This window comes from Asparagus officinalis, chromosome 4 (assembly GCF_001876935.1).
Source record: "Asparagus officinalis chromosome 4, Aspof.V1, whole genome shotgun sequence".
NCBI lineage: Eukaryota > Viridiplantae > Streptophyta > Magnoliopsida > Asparagales > Asparagaceae > Asparagus > Asparagus officinalis.
Window position 1 is genome coordinate 43,631,445 of NC_033797.1, and position 13,766 is coordinate 43,645,210.

A 13,766-nucleotide genomic window follows, 5' to 3' on the forward strand; every position below is an offset into this window, starting at 1 on the left:
ACTCATCCTTTCTCAATTTGTCAAATACTATATGTCTATATGAAAATATATTATATGTATACAATGTACTATCTCACCATAAGTAGGAACGTCCCATAGAGAAATTGATAGTACTGCCAGAATAAGGAGTGACTTATTTTTCCCTTTGAACCTAATTCATGGGATCACCAATCACGTAGGTAGGGTTGCTGCCAATTTTGCTCTATTTATTAGGTTGTAGTCTCATTTCCCTCAATGTAATTTCTACTTACCTCCGATTAAGTGGTTTAGTCAGAGGATTGGCCAAATTTAACTATGACTTCACATAATCTAGAATTACAACTACAAATCGTAGCAGCTACTTAATACTTGCATGTCTTAGACGTTTTAACTATGACTTCACATAATCTAGAATTACAACTACAAATCGTAGCAGCTACTTAATACTTGCATGTCTTAGACGTTAACTATGACTTCACATAATCTAGAATTACAACTACAAATCGTAGCAGCTACTTAATACTTGCATGTCTTAGACGTGATGATGAAGATGGAGATGAAGAATTATTTAGAGGTTTGCATTTTCTTTCCTTTTTCTCTTTTATTTCCTTTTTATTGCTTATTAGTGTAGATTTATTTCTATGCTTGTAGTTTAGATTTTATTTTCTTGTTAAATAGCCAAGAGGCTAGAACCCTCTTGCCTTAGATTTATTTCATGCTTATAGAATAGATTTAATTTCTTGCATTTAATTCTTGCAATTTTATTTTGTAGTTTAGATTTTGCAATTTATTTTGTAGTTAGATTTTAATTTCTTATACTATTCACCTTGAGGCTAGAACCCTCTTGGGTTTAGTTTTTCTTTTTGTTTATTTTTATTTTGTTTGATTCGCCTTTAGGCTAGAACCCTCTAGGGAATCACCCTTTTCTAAGAAGTGGGTTCAATTGTAGATTACCCATATCTATAATTGAATCCACCATCTTTAATTTCTTGCATTTTCTTTTATTCTTGAATTTTATTTTCTTTATTCTTGATTTTTATTTTCCTTTTCCTTCTTGCCTTATTGATCATATTCATTCTTTGTCACATCCACTCTCACTTATATCTCGTGCCGATTTACACACTATCACTTCCACTCTCTCTATCTCTCCACAATCACATTCACTTATCACTCCTACTTGTCACGCACACAACATAAGAACCGATTTTATATTTTCTCCTACAAAACACCTTCCTCGTGGGATCGATATCTTAAATACTATAACTTGACACGGTTGTGCACTTGCAACCTTTTTGGTACATGTTTATGCCGCATCAAGTTTTTGGCGCCGTTGCCGGGGAAGGTGCTTAAGTAGGTTTTAATTATTTTGGTTCTTTAACTTGTGTGTTTTTTGTGAAGGAAACGCTTGGAGCTTGAAGATCGCGGATTGGAGAGCTAGGATTTGAAGATTTGCTTTCAGGTAAGTCCTCTTTCTAGTTTTTAATTCCACCCTTTAGCTACTTCTTCACAATTAGAGACAATTAGGACTTAAAAAAGAAGAAGAGATTTTATTTTTTGTTGACCATAATAAAATTCATCCTCCACTTTGACATTTACTAACAAGATAATAAATTCAAACAAATCCCCCCTTCTCATTTGTTTGATTGTTAACCCTAATTAAAAAAAAAGATTTTTCTTTTCCATCCTTTTTAGTTGCTTTTAATTCATAGGGTTGCATTTCATATAGTGTAGGAATTCACCAAGTGATTTGAGCATCTTGATTTGACACACACTTAAAAATATTTTTAAGGGCAAAACCCCATAATCAAGATAAGGTGAGGGATTTCATCACCCTTTCCTTAGCCCAAAAATCACTAATTCCTCACTACACCACCCAAGCCTAATAAAACTCATTAGACGTTGGCCCCTAAGGATTCGAGCTCAATAAGGAACAAGAAATCCTTAAGTGAACCGGTTTAAGTTTTCTCAGATTAGTTGGTGTCTAAGGCAAGGTTTAGGGGTTGCGTAAAGCGCTCCGCAAGGAAAGAGGTACTTAATTGATCTTTGATCACCCTCTAGTACTATCCTTACCTGGCTAACTACCTGGGTAAAACTTTGATCTTTTCACTGTAGGAGTTTTTGGTTAGGAGCTGGTCTAGTTGAGTTAGGCTAAACCCTAGAATTAGAGTTGATTGAAAAGTGATTGTTTTGATTTGTTTCAGTTAGGATTTTTCTTTTTCTTTATCTTCTAAAAAAAAACTAATTTTCTTTCTTTTTTTGAAAAAAAATAAAAAATAAAAAAAATAATAAAAAGAAATATTTTGGTGTATGCAACAGTGGATTAGGGATAATACACATCGATTAATTCGCTTTGAACCAATCATAGAAATGGAGCATCCTAATCCACCCGTTCTTCATGATATGTGCTATCCCATTAGGAATGCAATCCCCTCATGCATTAGGCTCCCCGAAACAAATGGAATAAGTTTTGAGCTTAGACCGCAATACATAAACATGCTTCCCAAATTCCTTGGTAATGAAACAGAAGACGCATATATTTTTATTTCGGAATTTGAGGAAGTGTGTATTATGATTAAAATGAGAGAATTAAATGAAGATGCGGTTAAGCTTAGATTTATTCCATTTGCTCTTAAGGATAAAGCTAAAAAATGGCTGTACAGCTTACCAACAAATTCCATCTCAACTTGGGATGAATTTGTCACCGTTTTTCTTAAGAAATTTTTTCCTATTCATAAAACGGTAAAGCTTAGGAACAGCATTCAAAACTTTAAAATTATCCCGGGAGAACCTTTTTGGAAGTATTTTGACCGATTTAAAGATCTTCTCATCCAATGTCCTCATCACGGTTTAGAGAAATGGCGATTGTGCCAAATAATTTATGAGGGATTAGATTATTCTGCAAAAACTTCCTTAGAATCAATGTGCCACGGGGATTTTATGAGGAAAAATGCTGATGAAGCTTGGGAGTTTTTGGAGAGTCTTTCTGAAAAAACAATGCAATGGGAACAGTGCGATGACAGGGTTTCATCAGTTCCCCATTCTAAGTCTAGTGGTCTTTCCTTGGAGTCAAACATTGCTTCTGAAGCGAAGATGGCGACAATTCTGCGGAGGTTAGAAGCCTTAGAAATTAAGGAACGAGCTCCAGCTCAACTCAATCATGTTTCTTTCCCAGGATGTCATAATTGTCAGTCTCCTACCCACGTTTCAGAGGAATGCCCTCTCTTAGGAAACAATCATTCATTAGAACAGATGAACGCTGCATTCCAGCACCCTAGAAATGATCCATTTTCTCCAACCTACAATCCAGGTTGGAGAAATCATCCCAACTTTGCATGGAATCTAGGAAATTCTCCCGGAACTCAAAATTTCACTCCCGCTTCGACCCAACATTTTCCTAGGGGAAACACAGTTCCATTCAATTCTCATTCACAATTTCAACAACCCAATCTGCCGTATCAAAATCAGTCTCCTCCTCATCAAGCTGTAATTCAAACTCCTCACAATCCAGATCAAGATAAACGTCTCAATGTCTTGGAAAGGGGTTTAGAAACCATAATTAAGGCCTCTACTCAAACCACGAATATGTTGACTCAAACATCTAGCACGTTGAATTCCTTCATGCAATCAACCGGACAAATGCTCAACTCCAACACTCAAGCTATAGCTAGATTAGAATCCCAACTTGGTCAACTAGCTAGTGCCGTGAGTGAAAGAGAGAAAGGAAAATTTCCGAGTCAACCCGTGGTCAACCCTAATAACACAGGATGCAGTTCATCCTATGAAGCTCAAGTGAATGCAATCCATTCACTTCGGTCAGGTAGACAGGTCGATAATCAAGTGAGAACTCCGCCAAGTCAAACTCTTGATCCTGTACAAATTCCTTCTCCTTCTCCTTCTGATGAATCTATTCAACAATCACTCCCCTCAGATGACCAAGAACCTGAACCCGAACCTGAGCCTGCTTTTGATAGATTTAGACCGGTTGCTCCCTTTCCAGATAGACTCAGGTCTAGGAAACACTCTCCTCAGGAGGAGAAAATCCTAGAGACATTCAAGCAGGTTAAGGTCAACATTCCTCTCTTAGATGTAATTGAACAAATTCCATCTTATGCTAAATTTTTAAAAGAATTGTGCACTAAGAAGAGGAGAATAAATGTTCCAAAGAAAGTCTTTTTAGCCGCCAATATCAGTGAAATGCTGTCAAATCCCATACCTTTGAAACGTAAAGATCCAGGTTCCCCCATCATTTCATGTATCATTGGTAATACTCACATTGATAAGGCGCTTTTAGACTTAGGGGCCAGTGTCAATTTGCTTCCATATTCAGTCTATCAGCAATTGGGTCTAGGTGTACTGAACCCAACCAAATGCACCTTACAGTTGGCTGATAGATCTGTCAAGGTCCCTATGGGTGAGTTAGAGGATGTTCTGATTAAGGTTGGAGATTTTATTTTTCCAGTAGATTTTGTAGTCTTGGAAACACAGCCTGTTTCCAATCCCAAAGGACAGACACCTGTCATCTTAGGACGACCGTTCTTAGCCACTTCTAATGCTCTCATCAACTGTAGAACTGGTCAAATGAAGCTGTCCTTTGGGAATTTGACTGCTGATCTCAACATTTTTAATCCAGGGGACCAACCAAATAATCAGCCTCTAGAAATAAACTACATTCAGGAAAGATCAGAAGAAGAAGAAGAAGAAGAGTGTGATTTAAGTTTTGAGGAAATTTTTGATGAAGAGTTAGAGTTTTTAGAAGAAGCAGATCAGGTCCTTGAGAATAATAAAACTGTGTTAAACATTTGCTGCTTTGAATTAAATTTTGAAGAACTCTTTCTTGATGAACTTAGATTCTTGGAGAATAATCAACAACCAAATTTTCAGAACTTCACAGAAGAATTAGTTGTTAGAAAACAAAATTTCACAGTACAAGAGTCTAAGTTCATTTAGAAATGCAAAATGCATGACACTAATAATACCTACCTTACCTTGTTGCAAGAATTACTGAATACCCCGAAATGCTTGAAAATTCACATTATTGATTATATCATTCTGAATTTGTTTAGAATCCGGGGAAGAATTTTCAACAGCAAGGTAGGATTCAATGTAGAACATGAACTCTTCATGTTGAATATTTCATTCTACATTGTTTATTTTGTTTATTTCAGAATAATAAAAAGAATTTATTCTTCTCTTATTTGAGAGTTTCTTGTTCAGTTGTTAAAAGAAAAGAAAAAAAAAGAAAAAAGGAAAAAAAAGAAAAAAACAAGAAAAGAATAAATGTTTGATTTCCTCCTCCTCAGACCAAAGGTAATTGCAGATTTTTATCAGCCGACCAAATGTAAGTGTTTCACTTCTTATCTGCTTTACTTTATGCATCATAGAGTTTGCATTGAGGACAATGCAAAATTTAGGTGTGGGGGTGGGAATTAGTTATTTTTTTCTCTTTATTTTACAATTTTAGTGCATTTTTGTCATTTTTTTTCTTTTCCTTAAAAAAAATTATATTGTCACTTGCCAAATTGATAGAGTTATGTAATAATTGATTTATTTGATAAATTTGAAATTTTCTAATCCCTAGTTGGTTATTTACTTAAGTTTACTTTTTATGATAACTCTAAATAAATTTTTTTTAAGAAATGATTTTCAAAGTAGTATATTTTACTTAAGCCTTAACTTGGACTTTTATTTAAAATAATGAAATTTTTGCATGCTTAACTTAGAGTTGAAAATAATTTTTCAAAGTGTCTTGATTTACATATTTTTTTTAAAAATATATATACATACAAAAAAAAATTGCAAAAGAAGAGTGCGAAAAATGGGCACCAAAAAGAAAAAAAAAACTCTTTAATTCAAGGTGATTCTATCTTATAAAGCCTAAGCTGACCGAGTAATTAAGCCCAAGGAGTATTTCCATACTTAATGACCTAAGCCCATTTGGGTTGGGATCCATTGGCCCAAAACTCGTTAAATGGTCACTTAGAAAGCCCGTTAAAGTAGAAAAAATCACCAAGGAAGAAAGAGTTAAAAAAAACTAATAAATGTTTTATAGTTGTATATATGGTCTTGGAAAATATTTTAAATCAAGCAACTTGAAAATTATTTAAAACAAAGAGTTAGCATGTTCTTTTCAAAACTTTTAAATTAAATTTCTAAGTTTGGCTTGGTTTTGTATTGCTACAATGAGAAGATTTTCTTGAAAATATACCTTAGAGTTATATATAAAAATGTTTTCTTGAGTGATAACTGGCTCCAATTAGATTATCTAAAAGTTATCAAGTGAATTTAGTTATTTACTGACTTCTTTAATTTGGCAAGTTGACCGAATTTTGTGGGTATATTCACTGCAAACCCTCACGAGACTACAACTCGTCCACTAGGGTAACCTAGGGGTTTAAAGGCTTGTTGTATGCGCTAAATACAACCGCGATTCCTGCGAAAGTGAGTTAGGATTTTCTTTTTATTTTCTTTGCTAGAGGACTAGCAAAAGTTTAGGTGTGGGGGTATTTGATAATCACATTTTATTACAATTTTATACCCTTATTATCTATTTTATATGAATAAATATACCATTAATAATTGTTGTTAGATTAGTTTGCACATAATTGAATGAAAATATAAATAAATATTATTAAATGTAAAAACCCCTCAAAAATCTCTCTTCTCTATTTTGTAGCATTTTAGAAGCCCATGAAGCAAAAGCTTAAAAGAGGAAAAGATTTTGAAAGCCCAAAGCTCATCAAAAATTTGATTACAACCTTGCATTGGACCGAATTTAGCTTGAAGGATGAACTCAAAGAAGACCGGACTTGGTTTGAAATTTTGGTTGCTGCAGCTGGATATCAAATTGGGCCGAAATTTTGGTTGCTTGCAATTTGTTGCTGCAGCTCTTCAAATTGGACCGGACATGTCATTTTCCTCAAATAAATGATAGGCTGCGGATAAGGAATCGGACTTGGACTTGAATTGATTTTTTAAAATCACAGCAAAGAGTTGGGCCGAAATTGTGATTGGACTTGGCTTGGACATTCATTTGAGTTGGGCCGAAACGGTGACTTGGACTTCCATTTTTTGTTTGAAAATTAATACAAAAGTGGGCCGGATTTGTTTAAAAAAAAATCAAATGAAAACTTCATGAAGAGAACCGGACTTGGATGACTTTGCTGCAGAGAATTAATGTAAAATCACACACATGATAGACCGGACTTGGGCTTGGAATTTGCAAGAAAATTCTTTTGAAAATCAAGTGAACATGGGCTCAAGAATTGGATTTTATTTTTCTTTTGAAAATCAAATAAATCAAAGGTGGAGATTGTTGCTTGGGGCTCAAGACAAATCCAATGGCTCATATTCATTGAAGATTACTATAAATAGGGGTAGAGAGTGAGGGGTTAGAGGTGTGAAAATTTTGTAAACTCCTTTTGGAGAGGAGGGCTACTCTTAATTGAGAAGGCCTTCCAAAAATTGTAACTTTAGTTGCAATTAATAAAAATAATTTTTTCCTCTTTAAATTTGTTCTTTCTCCTCTTTGTTGAATGATGAGGATGGAGATGAAGAGCAATTTGAAGGTTTGCATTTCTTTTCTCTTTTATTTCTTTTTAGTAATTTCTTTATTATTGCTTATTAGTTAGATTTAAATTCATGCTTGTAGTGTAGATTTATTTTCTTGTCTTTTTATTTCTTTTTGCACTTTAATTTTTAGAGTAGATTTATTTTTCTTGCATTTAATTTCTGCAATTTATTTTGTAGTTTAGATTTTTATTTTCTTTGTAGTTAGATTTATTTCTTGTTCATAGTTTAGATTTTTCTTTTCTTTTTATTTTTGTAATTAGTTCTTTTTCTTGTTTTTATTTCTTAAAGATGTGAATTTAATTCTTGTAGGAAGTTTAGAATTATATGAAACTAGTCTAATTTCCTTTATATTGTATGAATTATTCTCTTGTACTTAAAATGTTCATGTTTAGGATAATCAACTAGAGAACTAATCGGTAGAAGAAGAATTTGATAATCTATGCTTATCTTAAATGGTTTGATAGGTTATGCTTATGAATTCTAGGATTATTATCATGTTGTTGTTCTTATCATGAATAGTAATTTTAGCTTAGATGATAATTTGATAGGTTACACTTTCCTTAAATGGTTTGATAATCTATGCTTAATAAATCTAAGTTGAAATATGATAAAAAGAGAATAGTTTATATTTTGTAATTGAAATTGGTTAGTGGATTATATTCTAGATTTCTTACCTCTTTTGAATCCTCCATCTTAACTTTCTTAAATTTTCTTTTCATTCTTAGTTTTATTTCTTGATTTTATTAATTCATATTTCTTGCCTTATGATTTCATTTATTCTTTAATTCTTCCTTCTCTCCTCTAAAATTCAATTTATTATCTCTTGCACATAAATCAAAACAACCACTACTTATTCTTTATTCCTAATTGTCATGCACAAAACATAAGAACAATTTCTAATAATCTCTTAAAATCACCTTCCTCGTGGGATCGATATTTTTATACTATAACTTGATAAATTGTGCACTTGTAATTTTGGTACATAATTATGCTGCATCAAGTTTTTGGCGCCGTTGCCGGGGAAGGTGCTAAAATAGGATTTTATTATTTTGGTTCTTTAACTTTTGTGTTTTTGTGAAAGAACTACTTGGAGATTAAAGACCAAAGAATTGGAGATTGAGGAATTGGAGATTCGCTTGTGGTAAGTCTTCTTTCTAATATTTTCAAATTCCACACCTTTAGTTAGTTTCTCACAATTAGAGACAATTAGGATTAAAAAAAACAAAAAGATTTTATTTTTGTTGACCATAATAAAATCCACCTTTCACTTGGACATTAACTAACAAGATAATAAATTCAAACAAGAGCTCTCTTCTCACATTTGAGTGTTGTTGACCATAATTAAAAAAAAGGATTTTTCTTTTCCCTCCTTTTTAGTCACTTTTAATTTCTAGGGTTGCATTTCATATAGTTAGTAGGAATTCACCAAAGTGATTATATATATATATATATTTTTAGCCTTTTTGCAATTGCGGCCTGATAGTCACAATGCATAGACACAGAAGGATGTTGAGTAGAATCAATGAGAAGATATGCTAAAACGTTTCTCAACCATTCAGCCTCAGCATATGCCTTATCTAATGCAACTAACTCAGACTCCATAGTAGACTGAGTTATCAAGTTTTGCTTGGATAATTTCCAAGACATTGCACCCCACCAAGGGTAAACACATAACCACTAGTGGACTTGATCTCTTGTGAATCTGAGATCCAGTTTTCATCACAATACCCTTCTAATACTGGTGGAGATCTTTCAAATCTTAGTCCATAATTAATGGTGACTTTTAAGTACTTGACCAATCTTTCTAGGGTCGTCCAATATTCCTGACTAGAACACTAGGTGTATCTACTTAATATGCCCACTGCATAAGCTTTGTCAAGTCTTGTACAATTCATCAAGTACATAAGGCTTCCAATAATTTGGGCATATTTGGGTTGTGAAACACTATGAGAATTATTTTTCTTAAGTTGAACATTTACCTCATAAGGTGTCGACACAAGCTTACTATCATAATATTTGAACTTTTTTAAAACTTTTTCCACATAATGTTCTTAAGTCAAAGTGAAACCATTTGTATTTCTAAGGATTTGAATCTCAAGAATTACAACAGCTTCTCCCAGATCATTTATATCGAATTGGGAGGATAAAAACTTCTTTGTTTCACTTATTAATTCAAGACTAGGGCTCAAGATGAGCATATCATCCTGGGAGGATAAAAACTTCTTTGTTTCACTTATTAATTCAAGACTAGGGCTCAAGATGAGCATATCATCCACATAAAGGCAGATAATGTTTCACTTATTAATTCAAGACTAGGGCTCAAGATGAGCATATCATCCACATAAAGGCAGATAATGACATATTGATGATTCTCAAATATTTTAACGTAAACACACTTATCTACATCATTTATATAATAACCATTGGATAACAATACATTATCAAAATTTTCATGTCATTGTTTAGGCACTTGTTTCAACCCATATAAAGAATTAATTAAATTGCATACATTTTGCTTATTTTCTGGTATGATAATACCCTCAGGTTGATTCATATATATTTCTTCATCTAGATTGTCATTCAGAAAAGTTGTCTTGATATCCATTTGATGAATAAATAAAGTATGCCTTCCTGTCAAAGATATTAGAACTCTAATAGAAGAGTTTCTAGTTACAGGAGCAAAAGTATCAAAATAATATGTGTCTTTCTTCTGGGTGAACACCTTAGCAACCAATCTAGCTTTATACTTTTCAACTGAAAAAAAAAACTAATTCTCTTTCCTTTAAAAAAAAACTAATTTTTTTTCTTTCCTTAAAAAAAAATTTGGCTTTCCTGAGATAGTTTTCCTTCTTTTTATCAAAAAAAAAACAAACTTTAAAAAAAAAGTAGGATTTGTTTTAATTAGGTTTTTCCTTTCTCTTTTCAAAATAATATGTGTCTTTCTTCTGGGTGAACACCTTAGCAACCAATCTAGCTTTATACTTTTCAACTGAACCATTAGTTTTAAGCTTCACTCAGAAAAGTTGTCTTGATATCCATTTGATGAATAAATAAATTATGCATTGCTGTCAAAGATATTAGAACTCTAATAGAAGAGTTTCTAGTTACAGGAGCAAAAGTATTAAAATAATATGTGTCTTTCTTCTGGGTGAACACCTTAGCAACCAATCTAGCTTTATACTTTTCAACTGAACCATCAGTTTTAAGCTTTCTTTTGAAGATCCACTTACAACCTATAGGTTTAGCACTAGGTGGTAAATCAACCACCTCCCAAGTATGATTGGACATGATAGAATTCAATTCAGAATTGATTGTATCCTTCCAAAATGGTGCGTCTCTGGAGCATATTGCTTCATTATTGATAACTGAATCATTATCCAAAAAAACGTGTAAAAGTCATCACCAAAATTGGTGGATTTTATCTCTCTTTTACTCCTCCGAATTTCTATTTTAGAATTTTTGAGATTTTATTGTGAGTCTTCACAGACCACTTCTTGTGAGTCCTTATGAACATTAGATTTTTCAAAGCTATTTTTCATAGGAAAAATATCTTAAAAGAAATTGGCATTTTAACTTTCAATAATAGTATTTTAAGTTACTATATTATTGCTGCTTTTGATAACAAGAAATCTATTAGCAACACTATTTTGAGCATAACCTAAGAACATGCAATCTACAATTCTAGGTCCTAATTTTCTCTTTTTAGGTTCATTCACATGGACTTTGGTAAGACACCCCACACTTTGAAATATTTTAGGTTAGGTGTATAGCATTTCCATAATTCATATGGTGTCTTCCCAAATTTCTTATGAGGTATCCTATTCTGAATGTGACATGTAGACAGAATACCCACCCACCCACCCACCCACACCCACACACAAGTTTAAAGGAGCACCTGAACTCACAAGCATAGCATTCATCATTTCCTTAAGGGTTCCTTTCAGCTGCTCCATTAGATTCCAGAGAACATGGAGGAGTAGTCTCATGTATAATGTCATGTTTATCAAAAAAAAAATCCTGAAACGGATTTGATTCATATTCTCCTCCCCTATCTGGCCTAAGTCTCTTTATCTTACGGTCAAGTTGGTTTTCAACTTCTGCTTTATATTTCAAAAACATGTCTCCTGACTCATTCTTGTTTCTTAGAAAATAAACTTTTGTATACCTAGAGAATTCAACTATAAATGTAATATAGTAAAACTTTCCTCCTCTATACATGTACTCCTAATTTCACCAAGATCAGTATGAATAAGGGTAAGCAACTCAATTTTATCTCTAGAAACAAGTTTGTAAGGTTTATTTATGGATTTTGTTTCGGCACATACTTCACATTTATCAAAATTGATATTAGCAAATTCAGACAATAATCCACATGCTTTCATCCGTTTTAAGTATTGAGCATTAACATGTTCTAAGCTACTATGCCACATTCTAAGTAATCAAGCAAGTAAGTAGAAGAAGGTTTTTTATTTATAAAATCAAGAATATTTAGAACAAGCAGCCCTTGATTACAGTAACTCTTACTAATAAAAATACCACTCTTGCTTAACACAAACTTATCAGCCTCAAAAATCACCTTAATACCAGCTTTTCCTAGCAAAGAAATAGATATCGGTTTTAGCGAATTTTAGGAATATGCAGGACATTAGTCAAAGCAAGGGTTTTACCTGAAGTCAACTTGAGATAGATCTTTCCTTCCCCTTTGACAGGAATAGGACGAGAGTCTCTCATGTAAACTTGTTCTTCTCCACCCTTGACTTTAGTGTATGCTGAGAAGGCTAATTCATCACTACAAATGTGGCGGGTAGCTCTAGAGTCTACCACCCAGTTCTTCTCCTCAGTAGCTAGATTGACTTCAGAGACAACAGCCACGAAAACATCTCCTTGAGCAAAATTTTCTTTCGGAGGATTTTTTTTTTGTCATCTTTGTCTCTATTATTATCTTTTTTGTACCTGCACTGAAAAGCATGGTGTCCCGGTTTGCCACACACATAGAATTACCTTTACTTTTCTTCTTGAAGGTACCTCCATTAACCTTCAAGTCCTTTTGATTTTTGTTAAATGACTTTTTTTTGTTCTTTTTAAACTTGTTGCTAGGTTTATCTACAACAATATTAGCTTTGGAATCAAATTCCTTAGCTAAATTAATATCATGAGTCATGTTCTTTTCCTCTATATGGATGTGAGCAATCACATCTTTAAGAGACATTTGTTTCCGCTCACGTTTCACATGATTTTTGTAATAATCCTAGGACTCAGGGAGTTTTTCAACCAAACATCCAGCAACAAAGGCTTTTTTTGGCTTCCAAGGTGTTTTTGTTGTTGTGTTTTCTAGAAAAACACATTGGTGTTGTGTTTTTTCTCCTGAAGTGTTGAAAAAACCATTACGGTTTTTAAAAGTGTTTTTATCCTCAAACACTAGTTGCAATCTTTATCAACACATCCTTTGTCATTCACGCCACCACCATCATCCACATCACCACAATAACCAGCAAAACCACCCAGTGTCGGCGACCAGTGCCGGCGATGTCACCGGCGACAACTAGCCGATGCACCACCGGTGTCGCCATCATCACATGATTGTCTCCCTTTCATTTTTGATCTAAAAAAGAGAAGAAAGGCAGTTTAACTTAGTTCAATAATATTAATGATGCATAGATCAATTTCAGAGCATATTAATAATATAACATGTATTAAGTTCTCAATATATGGTACACAATTTTATCATCCATTATGACTAGTCTATTGTTGGCCTTTTTATTTTGATGATGTTTTAACAAACAATTTATAACTAATATTGTTTGTCTAGTGTTTGTGTTTTTGTATTTATTATAGACAAACAATATGTTGGAGGATTGATGGAATTGAGCTTCAACGATCATATCCAATGGAGGTTAGCGGAATAGTGGACTGAAGTAATGCAATTCAAGTTAAAGATTCAAGTTCAAGCTTCATCCGTGAGTTTACCAAGTTGTGCTCATTGAAGACCTTCATCAAGCTTGAGTATATTTAGTATAGGTTTATATTATGTGTGTTTAATACTTCAAGCTCAATATCATATACACACATATTTTATTGGTTTCTATGTATATATATATACATATTTTGGTTTTCAAGTTTATATAAATATGAAATTATATATTTCATATTTATTGTTTTGATTTGGTTTAGTTTTATAGATATGAAACAAATATACATTCATATACATATTTTATATT